Source organism: Haliotis rufescens, unplaced genomic scaffold, assembly GCF_023055435.1.
Source record: "Haliotis rufescens isolate VD_foot unplaced genomic scaffold, xgHalRufe1.0.p SCAF_9, whole genome shotgun sequence".
Taxonomy (NCBI): Eukaryota; Metazoa; Mollusca; class Gastropoda; order Lepetellida; family Haliotidae; genus Haliotis; species Haliotis rufescens.
The window spans coordinates 1,612,629-1,627,880 of NW_025964383.1; the positions used below are offsets into that span (position 1 = coordinate 1,612,629).

At 42.6% G+C, this 15,252-nt stretch overlaps 1 pseudogene; it reads left to right on the plus strand.

The window, feature by feature from the left end:
- The first annotated feature begins 218 nt into the window (after positions 1-218).
- LOC125377469 lies at positions 219-14,963 on the plus strand (annotated as a pseudogene).
- Positions 14,964-15,252: the final 289 nt, after the last annotated feature.

Consider the following 15,252-nt stretch of genomic DNA (forward strand, 5'->3'; position numbering starts at 1 on the left):
TGAGCAAAGACAGACTACTGCATTCATTGGCATATTGAGCGTCATTTAAATATTACTTTACTTCTTTCCTAGATAGTTGTCAGTGTATACCACACGAATGAATACAGGTGTGGCAGTTTGATTATAGGAAGTATGCAAAGACAATTTAATATTAAATGGAAATCGAGATGCTTGAATAACGGCGCAGAGCCTACGACTGAGCCTATGCTGAAGTTGCAATGAGGACACCCTGTGTGGACGGCGAGGTTCGTGTGAAGGAGTCATGGACGTTCCTTCTGCCAGCCGTCCAGGTTACATTACAGAGATCAATGGGTGCCGGTGGTGACCGCCCTGGTCACTGCTTCAGTAATCACACCGCCACAATCCATGTGCAGAGCCAAGCGCCTCGTTTGTGACAATTACTGTGATAGTGATTGTAGTCAATTTGCCGATAGGGCCATTTCCCTTTGATTGGGGCATTATTTGGCTCCGCAGTCCAAACACGCTGGTGTACGGGATGACTTGCAGGGAATACTAAACGTTTTATTGAATTACTGCCATTTAAATACCAGAAAAAATACAGTGAATTCTAACGATTTTGTAAACTGTAAACGCGGCAGTTGTAACTGGCCTAAGATTGAACTGCTGGAGCCCCGCGGACAAAACATTCAGCATATTGCATCGAGTCGGAATTAACAGTAAGTGTTGGGTATTTCAGTACGCTGAATTGTAGTTGAGCGATTACTATACATATGGAAATGTTTGATGCAAGTGTATGCACATTAAGTTGTGCAGTTATTACCCACATTTACTAAACATTAAAAACGCCCAATCTGCAAACCAAATTGGATATTTTTTCAATGACTGTCCTAACAGACGAATCTAAGTGAAAAGAATATACATTCTTTCAAACCAACTATGGTGACAAGCACACGCACGTCGTTATTACTTCTGACAGACTTCCATTTCTTCCAGATGAGTTCTGTCCTCACAACAACTGTACCCTCGCGCCCTACAACAAACCTAGTCAATTGACGCAACCTTCTGTTCAAACCAGTGACTGAGAAGGAAGTCACATCAGGACAACCAGCATTATCTACATACTCTGGACAGATACACTAAGAAGGAAGTCACATCAGGACAACCACCATTAACTACACGCTCTGGACAGATACATTAAGAAGGAAGTCACATCAGGACAACCACCATTAACTACACGCTCTGGACAGATACATTAAGAAGGAAGTCACATCAGGACAACCACCATTAACTTCATCCTCTGGACAGATACATTAAGAAGGAAGTCACATCAGGACAACCACCATTAACTACACGCTCGGGACAGATACATTGAGAAGGAAGTCACATCAGGGCAACCACCATTAACTTCATGCTCTGGACAGATACATTGAGAAGGAAGTCACATCAGGACATCCACCATTAACTACATCCTCTGGACAGATACATTAAGAAGGAAGTCACATCAGGACAACCACCATTAACTACACCCTCTGGACAGATACATTGAGAAGGAAGTCACATCAGGGCAACCACCATTAACTTCATGCTCTGGACTGATACACTAAGAAGGAAGTCACATCAGGACAACCACCATTAACTTCATGCTCTGGACTGATACACTGAGAAGGAAGTCACATCAGGGCAACCACCATTAACTAGACGCTCTGGACAGATACATTAAGAAGGAAGTCACACCAGGACAACCACCATTAACTTCATGCTCTGGACAGATACACTGAGAAGGAAGTCACATCAGGACAACCACCATTAACTACATCCTCTGGACAGATACATTAAGAAGGAAGTCACATCAGGACAACCACCATTAACTACACGCTCGGGACAGATACATTGAGAAGGAAGTCACATCAGGGCAACCACCATTAACTTCATGCTCTGGACTGATACACTAAGAAGGAAGTCACATCAGGACAACCACCATTAACTTCATGCTCTGGACTGATACACTGAGAAGGAAGTCACATCAGGGCAACCACCATTAACTACACGCTCTGGACAGATACATTAAGAAGGAAGTCACACCAGGACAACCACCATTAACTTCATGCTCTGGACAGATACACTGAGAAGGAAGTCACATCAGGACAACCACCATTAACTACACGCTCGGGACAGATACATTGAGAAGGAAGTCACATCAGGACAACCACCATTAACTACACGCTCGGGACTGATACACTGAGAAGGAAGTCACATAAGGGCAACTACCATTAAATTCATGCTCTGGACTGATACACTAAGAAGGAAGTCACATAAGGGCAACCACCATTAAATTCATGCTCTGGACTGATACATTGAGAAGGAAGTCACATCAGGACAACCACCATTAACTACACGCTCGGGACAGATACATTGAGAAGGAAGTCACATCAGGACAACCACTATTAGCTTCATGCTCTGGACTGATACACTAAGAAGGAAGTCACATCAGGACAACCACCATTAACTTCATGCTCTGGACTGATACACTGAGAAGGAAGTCACATCAGGACATCCACCATTAACTACATCCTCTGGACAGATACATTAAGAAGGAAGTCACATCAGGACAACCACCATTAACTACATCCTCTGGACTGATACATTAAGAAGGAAGTCACATCAGGACAACCACCATTAACTACATCCTCTGGACAGATACATTAAGAAGGAAGTCACATCAGGACAACCACCATTAACTTCATGCTCTGGACTGATACACTGAGAAGGAAGTCACATCAGGACAACCACCATTAACTACATCCTCTGGACAGATACATTAAGAAGGAAGTCACATCAGGACAACCACCATTAACTACACGCTCGGGACAGATACATTGAGAAGGAAGTCACATCAGGGCAACCACCATTAACTTCATGCTCTGGACTGATACACTAAGAAGGAAGTCACATCAGGACAACCACCATTAACTTCATGCTCTGGACTGATACACTGAGAAGGAAGTCACATCAGGGCAACCACCATTAACTACACGCTCTGGACAGATACATTAAGAAGGAAGTCACACCAGGACAACCACCATTAACTTCATGCTCTGGACAGATACACTGAGAAGGAAGTCACATCAGGACAACCACCATTAACTACACGCTCGGGACAGATACATTGAGAAGGAAGTCACATCAGGACAACCACCATTAACTACACGCTCGGGACTGATACACTGAGAAGGAAGTCACATAAGGGCAACTACCATTAAATTCATGCTCTGGACTGATACACTAAGAAGGAAGTCACATAAGGGCAACCACCATTAAATTCATGCTCTGGACTGATACATTGAGAAGGAAGTCACATCAGGACAACCACCATTAACTACACGCTCGGGACAGATACATTGAGAAGGAAGTCACATCAGGACAACCACTATTAGCTTCATGCTCTGGACTGATACACTAAGAAGGAAGTCACATCAGGACAACCACCATTAACTTCATGCTCTGGACTGATACACTGAGAAGGAAGTCACATCAGGGCAACCACTATTAAATTCATGCTCTGGACTGATACATTGAGAAGGAAGTCACATCAGGGCAACCACCATTAACTTCATGCTCTGGACTGATACACTGAGAAGGAAGTCACATAAGGGCAACTACCATTAAATTCATGCTCTGGACTGATACACTAAGAAGGAAGTCACATAAGGGCAACCACCATTAAATTCATGCTCTGGACTGATACATTGAGAAGGAAGTCACATCAGGACAACCACCATTAACTACACGCTCGGGACAGATACATTGAGAAGGAAGTCACATCAGGACAACCACTATTAGCTTCATGCTCTGGACTGATACACTAAGAAGGAAGTCACATCAGGACAACCACCATTAACTTCATGCTCTGGACTGATACACTGAGAAGGAAGTCACATAAGGGCAACCACTATTAAATTCATGCTCTGGACTGATACATTGAGAAGGAAGTCACATCAGGGCAACCACCATTATCTTCATGCTCTGGACAGATACATTGAGAAGGAAGTCACATCAGGGCAACCACCATTAACTACTCGCTCGGGGCAGATACACTGAGAAGGAAGTCACATCAGGACAACCACCATTAACTTCATGCTCTGGACAGATACATTAAGAAGGAAGTTACATCAGGGCAACCACCATTAACTTCATGCTCTGGACAGATACATTAAGAAGGAAGTCACATCAGGACAACCACCATTAACTTCATGCTCTGGACAGATACATTAAGAAGGAAGTTACATCAGGACAACCACCATTAACTACACGCTCTGGACAGAAACACTGAGAAGGAAGTCACATCAGGACAACCACCATTAACTACACGCTCTGGACAGATACATTGAGAAGGAAGTCACATCAGGACATCCACTATTAACTACACGCTCGGGACAGATACATTGAGAAGGAAGTCACATCAGAACAACTTCTATTATCTACATGCTCTGGACAGATACATTGAGAAGGAAGTCACATCAGGGCAACCACTATTAACTACACGCCCTGGACAGATGCACTGAGAAGGAAGTCACATCAGGGCAACCACTATTAACTACATGCTATGGACAGATACACTGAGAAGGAAATCACATCAGGACAACCACTATTATCTACATCCTCTGGACAGATACACTGAGAAGGAAGTCACATCAGGACAACAACCATTAACTTCATGCTCGGGACAGATACATTGAGAAGGAAGTCACATCAGGACAACCACCATTAACTACACGCTCTGGACAGATACACTGAGAAGGAAGTCACATCAGGACAACCACCATTAACTTCATGCTCTGGACAGATACACTAAGAAGGAAGTCACATCAGGACAACCACCATTAACTACACGCTCGGGACAGATACATTGAGAAGGAAGTCACATCAGGGCAACCACCATTAACTTCATGCTCTGGACTGATATACTAAGAAGGAAGTGACATCAGGACAACCACTATTATCTACATGCTCTGGACTGATATACTAAGAAGGAAATCACATCAGGACAACCACTATTATCTACATCCTCTGGACAGATACACTGAGAAGGAAGTCACATCAGGACAACAACCATTAACTTCATGCTCGGGACAGATACATTGAGAAGGAAGTCACATCAGGACAACCACCATTAACTACACGCTCTGGACAGATACACTGAGAAGGAAGTCACATCAGGACAACCACCATTAACTTCATGCTCTGGACAGATACACTAAGAAGGAAGTCACATCAGGACAACCACCATTAACTACACGCTCGGGACAGATACATTGAGAAGGAAGTGACATCAGGGCAACCACCATTAACTTCATGCTCTGGACTGATATACTAAGAAGGAAGTCACATCAGGACAACCATCATTAACTACACGCTCTGGACAGATACATTGAGAAGGAAGTCACATCAGGAAAACCACTATTATCTACATGCTCTGAACAGATACATTGAGAAGGAGGTCACATCAGGACAACCACCATTAACTACAAGCTCTGGACAGTTACATTGAGAAGGAAGTCACATCAGGACATCCACCATTAACTACACGTTCGGGACAGATACATTGAGAAGGAAGTCACATCAGGACAACCACCATTAACTACACGCTCGGGACAGAAACACTGAGAAGGAAGTCACATCAGGACAACCATCATTAACTCGACGCTCGGGACAGATACATTGAGAAGGAAGTCACATCAGGGCAACCACCATTAACTTCATGCTCTGGACTGATATACTAAGAAGGAAGTCACATCAGGACAACCACTATTAACTACACGCTCTGGACAGATACACTGAGAAGGAAGTCACATCAGGACAACCATCATTAACTACACGCTCGGGACAGATACACTGAGAAGGAAGTCACATCAGGAAAACCACTATTATCTACATGCTCTGGACAGATACATTGAGAAGGAGGTCACATCAGGACAACCACCATTAACTACAAGCTCTGGACAGTTACATTGAGAAGGAAGTCACATCAGGACATCCACCATTAACTTCATGCTCTGGACAGATACATTGAGAAGGAAGTCACATCAGGGCAACCACTATTAACTACACGCTCTGGACAGATACACTGAGAAGGAAGTCACATCAGGACAACCATCATTAACTACACGCTCGGGACAGATACACTGAGAAGGAAGTCACATCAGGAAAACCACTATTATCTACATGCTCTGGACAGATACATTGAGAAGGAAGTCACATCAGGACAACCACCATTAACTACAAGCTCTGGACAGTTACATTGAGAAGGAAGTCACATCAGGACATCCACCATTAACTACACACTTTGGACAGATACACTAAGAAGGAAGTCACATCAGGGCAACCATCATTAACTACATGTTCTGGACAGATACATTGAGAAGGAAGTCACATCAGGACATCCACCATTAACTACACGCTCTGGGCAGATACATTAAGAAGGAAGTCACATCAGGGCAACCACCATTAACTTCATGCTCTGGACAGATACACTAAGAAGGAAGTCACATCAGGACAACCACCATTAACTACATGCTCTGGACAGATACATTGAGAAGGAAGTCACATCAGGGCAACCACCATTAACTTCATGCTCTGGACTGATACACTAAGAAGGAAGTCACATCAGGACAACCACCATTAACTTCATGCTCTGGACTGATACACTGAGAAGGAAGTCACATCAGGGCAACCACCATTAACTACACGTTCGGGACAGAAACACTGAGAAGGAAGTCACATCAGGACAACCACCATTAACTACACGCTCTGGACAGAAACACTGAGAAGGAAGTCACATCAGGACATCCACCATTAACTACACGCTCTGGACAGATACATTGAGAAGGAAGTCACATCAGGACATCCACTATTAACTACACGCTCGGGACAGATACATTGAGAAGGAAGTCACATCAGAACAACTTCTATTATCTACATGCTCTGGACAGATACATTGAGAAGGAAGTCACATCAGGGCAACCACTATTAACTACACGCTCTGGACAGATGCACTGAGAAGGAAGTCACATCAGGGCAACCACTATTAACTACATGCTATGGACAGATACACTGAGAAGGAAATCACATCAGGACAACCACTATTATCTACATCCTCTGGACAGATACACTGAGAAGGAAGTCACATCAGGACAACAACCATTAACTTCATGCTCGGGACAGATACATTGAGAAGGAAGTCACATCAGGACAACCACCATTAACTACACGCTCTGGACAGATACACTGAGAAGGAAGTCACATCAGGACAACCACCATTAACTTCATGCTCTGGACAGATACACTAAGAAGGAAGTCACATCAGGACAACCACCATTAACTACACGCTCTGGACAGATACATTGAGAAGGAAGTCACATCAGGGCAACCACCATTAACTTCATGCTCTGGACTGATATACTAAGAAGGAAGTCACATCAGGACAACCACCATTAATTTCATGCTCTGGACTGATACACTGAGAAGGATGTCACATCAGGGCAACCACCATTAACTACACGCTCTGGGCAGATACATTAAGAAGGAAGTCACATCAGGACAACCACCATTAACTTCATCCTCTGGACAGATACACTTAGAAGGAAGTCACATCAGGACAACCACCATTAACTACAAGCTCTGGACAGATACACTAAGAAGGAAGTCACATCAGGACAACCACCATTAACTACACGCTCTGGACAGATACATTGAGAAGAAAGTCACATCAGGGCAACCACCATTAACTTCATGCTCTGGACTGATACACTAAGAAGGAAGTCACATCAGGACAACCACCATTAACTTCATGCTCTGGACTGATACACTGAGAAGGAAGTCACATCAGGGCAACCACCATTAACTACACGTTCGGGACAGATACATTGAGAAGGAAGTCACATCAGGACAACCACCATTAACTACACGCTCTGGACAGAAACACTGAGAAGGAAGTCACATCAGGACAACCACCATTAACTACACGCTCTGGACAGATACATTGAGAAGGAAGTCACATCAGGACATCCACTATTAACTACACGCTCGGGACAGATACATTGAGAAGGAAGTCACATCAGAACAACTACTATTATCTACATGCTCTGGACAGATACATTGAGAAGGAAGTCACATCAGGGCAACCACTATTAACTACACGCTCTGGACAGATACACTGAGAAGGAAGTCACATCAGGGCAACCACTATTAACTACATGCTCTGTACAGATACATTGAGAAGGAAGTTATATCAAGACAACCACCATTAACTACACGCTCTGGACAGATACACTGAGAAGGAAGTCACATCAGGACAACCAGCATTATCTTCATGCTTTGGACAGATACATTGAGAAGGAGGTCACTATCTTATATGTTACAGACCACTAGAAACATTTGTGTTAAATATACAACCAACCGCATATTTTGCAGGGAATCTGAACGTTTTATGTTTTTCTTTTATGTTTAAGCAGCCTGTCCATCCAGATTAGATGACAGATTTATTGTTCTCACGTTCGGCACAGTATGTTGATTGACCTTCAATGCCGTGTTTGCCCTCTGACTTGGGCTGCCGTCTCCCTGCTGAAGCCTCCTGTTGTTGCCGCAGTCACCAACTCGTCCCTGTCGCGGGCTCAGCACGCAGCTTTCCACCAGACACTTTCTGAAATGTCTTGCGAGACCGCAAAATTGAATTTTTGCCACCGTTGCAGTAATTCGGATGTAAAAGCTCGTCCATGGTATACTACCGACTATGCAAAATTGTCTAAAATCAATTTTCTGGTGTGAAAGAGTATTTGTCGGACATGGTGTTGGTGCGCGACGCTGCCGGCATGGGACCGGACTAAGTACTCTCCTAAACTTAGATGTGGTTTGCGTAACTCTCACAAACTGGCATGACGGTCATGTCGTTTATGTGTTTGCTGTCGCTTGTTTAGGGATAATAGTTTGACCTTTTCGTGTTTAAAATTATCAAAAAGTGTGTACAAAAATAAAAGAAACAAAAAGTTTAACAAGTAGGCTGACAATTTAACAGAAGTGCAGAAAGTGAAGGTGAGATTGGTTAAAGAAATTGTCATTGTTTCCATAAAACGCAAGGTTACTCTCCGGTTTTGATTATAATACATAGCCATGTCCGCTATTGTCGTACAAAGGAGTGGTTATTTGCAGTAGAATCTTAAACCTTTGTAAAGCATAGCTCATTCACTGCCGTTCTTTTTGTAATCACTTCATATAATCAGTCCAGTTGACACATCAGCCAGGGCGCGAGCATGAGGTGTTGTATGCTTTAACACGTGTTAGTTTAGTTTAAACATATTTTGATGGAAAAGGATTAGGAACAAGTTATCTAACTTAGGACACCTTCTCCGTGATATTTACATACATTATTTACAAATGTACTAAAGATGACGTTGGATGACAAGTACACTAAGGAATGATGAGAATAGAAAGAAACAAATATAGAAGAGATAAATTGGACATAGCTTCTGGTCTGATTGATGTAAGAATCCACTGCCTTAAATACACACACACACACATATATATATGTTATGACTTGTTGATAGGTCTTCACTTGCCTCGAAAAAAAGTTTCTCATTGATTGGTACACTTGTGTTTCTTATAATTATGCATCTTCATTTTAATATAAGTTGTTCTCTTTCATTAGTATATATGGACATTCAAACAAATAATAGAAAGAGGTTTCTACGAAGCTGCCCCAGGTGCGGTTCGGGTCAGTTTTTATGCCTTTTTTGTATAAATCACAATTGAGTGAACTTGTGGAATAACGCCATGAAGTGTGAATAATGTTAAGTTTTCTTTTGCCATACCAGAAACAGGAAGGCGCAAATGAATCTTGTTTGACATACAAAATGTGAAGGTTGTTACACAAGCACAATTACGAACATATAATGAGAGGCTACTCCACGCTCTTATTGTTGAAGGAAAGAAGGAGTCGCATGAATGTTTAGGTCTCGAACGAGGAATTGATATGTTTTCAGAATTAGAGGAACACAAGAGGGCTCGACCGAGACAAGAGCAAGGTCTTTCCTGGTTTACCACACGGGAGAAAAGAGGTATTTTGTCTCCGTGATCTGGTAAAAATTGAACTATATTTACTCTTTAGAATCTGAACATTAAAGCTAGAGTTTTCATACCACGCCTTTACATCCGTGTATTTGATCAATCTAGGTACTATCCTTTTTGACCAAACGAACTACCTAACAAACACCATTTCGAGTACACATTAAAATCGAATCAATCTAGTTTCGAGGCACAGAAGGAACCTTAGTCTGGGACAAATCTAGATCGGGATAATACAACTATCTCTCCATTCAGATTTCAGATAGATTCCGGCAGTGCCATTACGTGATGAGAAGTGTTGCATCATCGAAAGCCAAAGGTGGCCAATAGCCGATCTTGGTTTGTCAATAATTTCCTGATACTTGAAAAATAAAGTCATATGTGTTCAATGTTTCAATTTAAGATGTTTATATGTCCTTTTCAGTGAGTTATTTCTTTCAGTTGTGTCTGAGCGTTTCAATTTAAATCCCTTATGGACATTTGAGCAGCATTTTTTGTAGTAAAGAATTGGTTTCTTTTAGAACTGTATGTTGCTACACAAATTAAATTTTTTTTACTTTGACAGAGAGAAACCTAGATATCAACTTTCCCGGAAGAGCCCTCTGATATGGTGTGTGAGAATGTAGCGTCCCCTTACTCTGCAGTAACCTCCCATACCCTCTACCTCGGCTTGTCAACAAGTAAAACAAGTAAAAGGAATGGGACGCCACGCAAATGCCATCTGACAGATCCCAAGATGTACTTCAACATCGATTTTTCAATTCCACGAACAAACCATTAAAGATTGTATTTAGGAAAAGATCGTGGAGCCGAGGTGGAAGTGGACAGACGCCGACTCGATCTGACAAAATGTAAGTTGGAAACGGACACCTGACGATCCATTGGATCAAATTAAACGACCATCACCCGTCAAACAAAATGAAGCCTGACTTACTTGAAGAGGGGTCTATGTGATTTAACCTACTTTCCAATGTCTCCCACCGATCGGAGCTTTCTTCAGAGCTACTATTCGTGACATATATCAACTTTGCAAACACCAATCACCTTAAAATGAGAGATGGTATATACTGGTCGGAGATTTATACATCCAAGTATAAGTCAACATACACTCTCAGCCGCTCTAGTGCAGATTGCTGAGGAAGTATATTAGCTCGTTACCTCCCACCCATAACCCCATGATCACACACGTGTTTGTTGCTTCAAGTTAATAGTTTCAACATGGGCTAGTGTTGGGATATAGTAGAACAAAGTAACAATAATGTTTCTACAAAAAACATTGTAGTCTCAAAATCGTTTGGGTATTCCAAGTCTGTACAGACTGAAAACCTACCATTCTCAACAGTTGGTGTTTAGGCTGTATACAGATTGGTTTAGTTAGGCTGTGTACAGGTTGGTGTATTTAGGCTGTGTACAGGTTGGTGTATTTAGACTGTGTACAGGTTGGAGTATTTAGGCTGTGTACAGGGTGGTGTATTTAGGTCGTGTACAGGTTGGTGTATTTAGGTCGTGTACAGGTTGGTATATTTATACTGTGTACAGGTTGGTGTATTTATACTGTGTACAGGTTGGTATATTTATACTGTGTACAGGTTGGTGTATTTATACTGTATACAGGTTGGTGTATTTTGGCTGTGTACAGATTGGAGTATTTAGGCTGTGTACAGGTTGGTGTATTTAGGCTGTGTACAGGTTGGTGTAGTTAGACTGTGTACAGGTTGGTGTGTTTAGGCTGTGTACAGGTTGGTGTGTTTTGGCTGTGTACAGGTTGGTGTATATAGACTGTGTACAGGTTGGTGTGTTTAGGCTGTGTACAGGTTGGTGTATTTAGGCTGACAACAGGTTGGTGTTTAGACAGTGTACAGGTTGGTGTATTTTGGCTGTGTAAAAGTGAGTGTAGTTAGGCTGTGTACAGGTTGGTGTATTTAGGCTGTGTACAGGTTGGTGTATTTAGGTCGTGTACAGGATGGTGTGTTGAGGCTGTGTACAGGTTGGTGTGTTTAGGCTGTGTACAGGATGGTATATGTATACTGTATACAGGTTGGTATATTTAGGCTGTGTACAGGTTGGTGTATTTAGACGGTGTACAGGTTGGTGTGTTGAGGCTGTGTACAGGTTGGTGTGTTAAGGCTGTATACAGGTTGGTGTATATAGACCGTGTACAGGTTGGTGTGTTTAGGCTGTGTACATATTGGTGTGTTGAGGCTGTGTACAGGTTCGTGTGTTTTGGCTGTGTACAGGTTGGTATATGTATACTGTATACAGGTTGGTATATTTAGGCTGTGTACAGGTTGGTGTATTTAGACGGTGTACAGGTTGGTGTGTTGAGGCTGTGTACAGGTTGGTGTGTTAAGGCTGTATACAGGTTGGTGTATATAGACCGTGTACAGGTTGGTGTGTTTAGGCTGTGTACATATTGGTGTGTTGAGGCTGTGTACAGGTTCGTGTGTTTTGGCTGTGTACAGGTTGGTGTGTTTGGGCTCGTTACAGGTTGGTGTATTTAGGCTGTGTACAGGTTGGTGTGTTTAGGCTGACAACAGGTTGGTGTTTAGACTGTGTACAGGTTGGTGTATTTTGGCTGTGTACAGGTTAGTGTAGTTAGGCTGTGTAAAGGTTGGTGTATTTAGGTCGTGTACAGGTTGGTATATTTATACTGCGTACAGGTTCGTATATTTAGGCTGTGTACAGGTTGGTGTATTTAGACGGTGTACAGGTTGGTGTGTTGAGGCTGTGTACAGGTTGATGTGTTTAGTCTGTGTACAGGTTGGTGTATTTAGCTCGTGTACAGGTTGGTATATTTAGGCTGTGTACAGGTTGGTGTATTTAGACGGTGTACAGGTTGGTGTGTTGAGGCTGTGTACAGGTTGATGTGTTTAGGCTGTGTACAGGTTGGTGTATTTAGCTCGTGTACAGGTTCGTATATTTAGGCTGTGTACAGGTTGGTGTATTTAGACTGTGTACAGGTTGGTGTGTTGAGGCTGTGTACAGGTTGATGTGTTTAGGCTGTGTACAGGTTGGTGTATTTAGCTCGTGTACAGGTTGGTATATTTAGGCTGTGTACAGGTTGGTGTATTTAGACTGTGTACAGGTTGATGTGTTTAGACTGTGTACAGGTTGATGTGTTTAGGCTATGTACAGGATGGTGTTTTTAGGTCGTGTACAGGTTGGTATATTTATACTGTGTACAGGTTGGTGTATTTAGACTGTGTACAGGTTGGTGTATTTTGGCTGTGTACAGGTTGGTGTGTTGAGGCTGTGTACAGGTTGGTGTGTTTAGGCTGGTTACAGGTTGGTGTATTTAGGCTGTGTACAGGTTGGTGTTTAGGCTGTGTACAGGGTGGTGTATTTAGACTGTGTACAGGTTGGAGTATTTAGGCTGTGTACAGGTTGGTGTATATAGGTCGTGTACAGGGTGGTGTATTTAGGTCGTGTACAAGTTGGTATATTTAGGCTGTGTACAGGTTGGGGTATTTTGGCAGTCTACAGGTTGGTGAATTTAGAGTGTGTACAGGTTGGAGTACTTAGGCTGTGTACAGGTTGGTGTTTTTAGGTCGTGTACAGGTTGGTATATTTATACTGTGTACAGGTTGGTATATTTAGGCTGTGTACAGGTTCGTGTATTTAGACTGTGTACAGGTTGGTGTGTTCAGGCTGTGTACAGGTTGGTGTATTTAGTTCGTGTGCAGGTTGGTGTATATAGACTGTGTACAGGTTGGTGTATTTAGACTGTGTACAGGTTGGTGTATTTAGGTCGTGTACAGGTTGGTGTATTTAGGTCGTGTACAAGTTGGTGTATTTTGGCTGTGTACAGGTTGGTGTATATAGACTGTGTACAGGTTGGTGTGTTAAGGCTGTGTACAGGTTGGTGTGTTTAGGCTGTGTACAAATTGGTGTAGTTAGACAGTGTACAGGTTGGTGTATTTGGGTCGTATACAAGTTGGTATATTTATACTGTGTACAGGTTGGTGTATTTAGAACGTGCACAAGTTGGTGTATTTTGGCTGTGTACAGGTTGGTGTATATAGACTGTGTACAGGTTGGTGTGTTAAGGCTGGTAACAGGTTGGTGTATTTAGACGGTGTACAGGTTTGTGTATTTAGGCTCAGAACAGGTTGGAGTATTTAGGCTGTGTACAGGGTGGTGTATTTAGGTCGTGTACAGGTTGGTGTATTTAGGTCGTGTACAGGGTGGTGTATTTAGGTCGTGTACAGGTTGGTATATTTATACTGTGTACAGGTTGGTGTATTTATACTGTGTACAGGTTGGTATATTTATACTGTGTACAGGTTGGTGTATTTATACTGTATACAGGTTGGTGTATTTTGGCTGTGTACAGATTGGAGTATTTAGGCTGTGTACAGGTTGGTGTATTTAGGCTGTGTACAGGTTGGTGTATTTAGACTGTGTACAGGTTGGTGTATTTAGGCTGTGTACAGGTTGGTGTGTTTAGACTGTGTACACGTTGGTGTGTTTAGGCTGTGTACAGGTTGGTGTGTTTTGGCTGTGTACAGGTTCGTGTGTTTTGGCTGTGTACAGGTTGGTATATGTATACTGTATACAGGTTGGTATATTTAGGCTGTGTACAGGTTGGTGTATTTAGACGGTGTACAGGTTGGTGTGTTGAGGCTGTGTACAGGTTGGTGTGTTAAGGCTGTATACAGGTTGGTGTATATAGACCGTGTACAGGTTGGTGTGTTTAGGCTGTGTACATATTGGTGTGTTGAGGCTGTGTACAGGTTCGTGTGTTTTGGCTGTGTACAGGTTGGTGTGTTTGGGCTCGTTACAGGTTGGTGTATTTAGGCTGTGTACAGGTTGGTGTGTTTAGGCTGACAACAGGTTGGTGTTTAGACTGTGTACAGGTTGGTGTATTTTGGCTGTGTACAGGTTAGTGTAGTTAGGCTGTGTAAAGGTTGGTGTATTTAGGTCGTGTACAGGTTGGTATATTTATACTGCGTACAGGTTCGTATATTTAGGCTGTGTACAGGTTGGTGTATTTAGACGGTGTACAGGTTGGTGTGTTGAGGCTGTGTACAGGTTGATGTGTTTAGTCTGTGTACAGGTTGGTGTATTTAGCTCGTGTACAGGTTGGTATATTTAGGCTGTGTACAGGTTGGTGTATTTAGACGGTGTACAGGTTGGTGTGTTGAGGCTGTGTACAGGTTGATGTGTTTAGGCTGT